At 46.2% G+C, this 3,995-nt stretch overlaps 1 pseudogene; it reads left to right on the top strand.

Moving 5' to 3' along the window:
* Positions 1 to 1,000: 1,000 nt before the first annotated feature.
* On the top strand, positions 1,001 to 1,593 carry LOC123077259 (probable cytochrome c biosynthesis protein; annotated as a pseudogene).
* The last annotated feature ends 2,402 nt before the right edge of the window (positions 1,594 to 3,995 follow it).

Genomic DNA, 3,995 nt, shown 5'->3' with positions numbered 1-3,995 from the left:
TTTTTTTTCATCATTGATTTTTGATATATGGAAATACATCACCAAATTTTGACTAGAAAAGTAAGACCAAGGAAAACAAAAATCACAAGAATACATTTTAGAAGATATCCAACTTCCATAACCAGTCTTGTAAGTTGGATTAGTGCCTTCTCGATGCACTCATTGTTGATCTGCGGAGGCTCGATCTTGCATGCTTCTTTTTTCTTCGAGTGTAAAGAAGTAGACGTTGTTTCCTCGCATCTAGTCTCATGTCTAGCCTCTATTCTAGCAACAAGTGCACTTGTCTCATCCTCTGAACTCCCAGTTCATACTCACGTTCCTGCAGTCCCCATCGCAGTGCTGCAACATCGCTGGCGCAAGAAGAATGGTTCCATGGTCAAATAGGTGCTCATTCTGTAGTCAAATCAAGCAAACATTCCCGACACTTGAGAAGACAAGGTCGCCCAGCAGGCCCCCTTCCCGATGGCAGAGGCTTGGGGGCAAGCCTCCTCGCAAGAGGGAGGGGATGTCAGACCCCTGGTCTCCACGGCCAGGCTGACAAGGAGGACCCACCGACTGGGGGCTCACCAGGCTCACCCACCGCTCCAAGGCCAGCTAGGGACAGGAAGCCCAACCAGCGCGTGACTGGGCCAGCATGGGTGTGACGAAGATCCTATATCAGCTATACATCCTCCTTGCATTTATGCCCGAGATGTCGCCAATGCTATGGACTTTGGGTTATGTAGATCAAAAATGATGAATGGGATTGTGGCACTCCACTCGCCGCCAATGCGGAAGGATGCCGCCGAAAAGAATGGAACGCTGCTTCGCTCTGCTGGATGCGTCGGATCCCATATAAGAAGCTCACTCTTTACCCGATCATTCAAACATTTTGTGGGCGGCGCGCCTGCTCTATCGTTGCGTAGCAATAGAAGCCTGCTCATGCAGCTTCCGCGGCGCTTTTTCGCCTTCTCTTCGCTCTGGACAGGAGCGCTAATGGACACGGGGAGGGAGCAGGCGAAGCGTGTCGTTCGTAATGGAAAGAAAGACACCACTACTTCGCCTCTTTGTTGGACCACCGGCGCGAACACGGTGGTCTCTGACCAGGACTAGGAACCAATTCAAATTTGGATCTTGACATGTCGGTTGTTTTTAACCGTAGGCATATCGCCAGGAAGTTGGTGGGCTCATCATGAATTAGGTCGGGGTGGCTGGTGGTTTCGGGATCCCGTAGAAAATGCGTCTTTTATGCCTCGGGTATTAGCCACAACTCGTATTCATTCAGTAATTCTACCCCTTCTTCATTCTTGGACCTCGCTTCTGAATATTTTGACTCTTCCATGCTGTGTCTTAGGAACCTTTTCAATACGGTCCGGATTGCTAGCTCCCGTTCATAGTTCCGCTACAGACGATACACGAGGAAGATTTTTATGGCGGTTCTTCCTTCTAATTACAGGCATATCTATGACTCTTTTTTACCAGATGAAGCAGGAGGCATCGGTCCGTAGAACCTATAAAAAAGAGATGGTTCTGGCGCAAAGTACTCTTGTGCACCTACGTCACTCGGCTCACGCGCAACCCCGCCCCGTTATGTTATGTTATGGAAGAATTTAGCTTCTTGTTGGGCTGGTTATTCAGAGCCAGCAACTGGCTGCCAGATTTCGTCCCGTCCGTAGCGCTTCGGAAGTCACTCCGGCGTGGCGCTGCTGGATACTTCTGATCAATAGGAATAGGAGGAAAAAAAGCTTATGATGAGCATCTATTGGAGTCGATCATTTCCAAGATCTAATTCTAGTTTCTTATTATGTAGTGGAAACGCCTCACAATCTTCAGTTTTACGCTTACGCTTAAGGGAAGAAATGTTCTTGGTGGATGCAGGCCCTGGTACCCCCAAAATTTGTATGCAAGATGAGCTTACAGGACTGCCAATCAAGCGAGCCACCAGGTTTGAGAATAAGGTGGGATCCAAGAATGTAGTGGCTGGTGAATCACTGATCAAAAAGCGGATTTTTGAGAGATTCTTCATCGATCTAGTGGCCGGTGAATCACTGATCAAAGAGCAAGCAGCCGCCAGGTTTAATGATTTTGTGGGATCCCTGGATGTAGCGGCTGGCGAACCGCTTCTTCTTCCACAAAGATTCAGACAAAACCGAGCTTGGATAGAATTGAAGAAGATTTGGCGAACGAAGAAAAAGGTCAAAGGGTTTATTATAAAAAAATCAAAGGAGGTTATTCAGTAGCCATCGCGGGTTTCATTACTTTTCTTCCATTCAAAAAAGCTCTTCTAAAAAAAGGATAGAGAATGATCGATTCACCATTGATAGCATTAACCCTAAAAGGAGGGATATTGTGATAATAGCGGCAGATCAAACAAGAACTTGATGAAAAGACAGAAAAAAATTACGAAAAACCCAAAGCCCGCCTTAATCCATTTTGTTGAGGATCTTGCACTTATTCCGGCCCTATATTTACATAGTCAAGAAAGGCTCTAGCGATCATGCGTGACTGGCGGAGCGCCTATCGCCCTGGCACGGCACTCTAAAATGCATGTTGGGTTGGGCCAGCAAGAAGACTTCGACTAGGGAGACGAAGAATGGAATTGAAGAAGGCAGCATAGTCTAAGATAACAGAATGGAACACCAACCAACAAGTAAGTGGTGGATTTGGATGGAGTCTCGCAGAAGAAGAGTACGCGCGCTAGCCGCCCCAAGACGTTAGTCCTTTTTCTGCTTGCTGGCCAAGGTCAGTTTACTGAATCCCCCTTCCAAACACCAACCCAATCTCCATTCCTTGATGAGAAATGAGCAAGACCATATGTTTATCAAAAATATAGCCCCTATATAAACCTATCCCTTACTACCCGAACTTCTTACCTTCAAATAGGACTAACTTCCCGAACCCGCTTGCTTATCTTCTACGACCTAATTAAGTTAAGTAGTGGTTATTTTTTTTAAGTGACTAGACCTTCTATCAACTACTATTCTAGCACCCAGCTGTGTGATAACCCACAAGTATAGGGGATCACAACAGTTTTCGATACGTAAGAGTGTCGAACCCAACGAGGAGCTAAAGGTAGAACAAATATTCCCTAAAGTTCTATCGACCACCGATACAACTCTATGCACGCTTAATGTTTACTTTACCTAGAACAAGTATGAAACTAGAAGTACTTTGTAGGTGTTTTCGGGTAAGCTTGCAAGAAAGTAAAGAACACGTAAATATAAACTAGGGGTTGTTTAGATAAAGAACAATAAAGTAAATATAGCGAGTGTGCAAAAGTGGTGGTAGGAGCTATGGAATTGTCCCTAGGCAACTGACTATGTTACTAGACCGGTAATCGCTATTGTAATTCTATTTGAGGGAGAGGCATAAGCTAACATACTTTCTCTACTTGGATCATATGCACTTATGATTGGAACTCTAGCAAGCATCCGCAACTACTAAAGATTCATTAAGGTAAAACCCAACCATAGCATTAAAGTATCTACGCAAACAACCTACTTACTCGGGTTTGTGTTTCAGTCACTCACCAACCCACTATAAGTGAATCATGAACGTATTGCAACACCCTACAGCGGGAATCCCTCACGCTTGTGCGACACGGATGGCACGATAGGACAGCACCAATAAAACATGCAACTCAAACCAATCATAGCAATTCATTAATCACCGATAGGACAATAGAAATCTACTCAGACATCATAGGATGGCAACACATCATTGGATAATAATATGAAGCATAAAGCACCATGTTCAACTAGAGGGTACAGCGGGATGCGGGAGAGTGGACCGCTGTAGATAGAGGGGGGAGGGTGATGGAGATGTTGGTGAAGATGGCGGAGGTGTTGGTGAAGATCGCGGTGATGATGATGGCCTCCGGCGGCGTTCCGGCGCCACCGAAAGCAAGGAGGAGAGAGCCCCCCTTCTTCTTCTTCTTCCTTGGCCTTCTCCCTAGATGGGAGAAGGGTTTCCCCTCTGGTCCTTGGCTCCCATGGCTTGGGAGGGGCGAGAGCCCC

The sequence above is a fragment of the Triticum aestivum genome, chromosome 1B, assembly GCF_018294505.1.
Source record: "Triticum aestivum cultivar Chinese Spring chromosome 1B, IWGSC CS RefSeq v2.1, whole genome shotgun sequence".
In the NCBI taxonomy this organism is placed as follows: domain Eukaryota; kingdom Viridiplantae; phylum Streptophyta; class Magnoliopsida; order Poales; family Poaceae; genus Triticum; species Triticum aestivum.
Note: the sequence above shows the minus strand (reverse complement) of the source record. Positions and strands in the feature narration are given on the sequence as shown.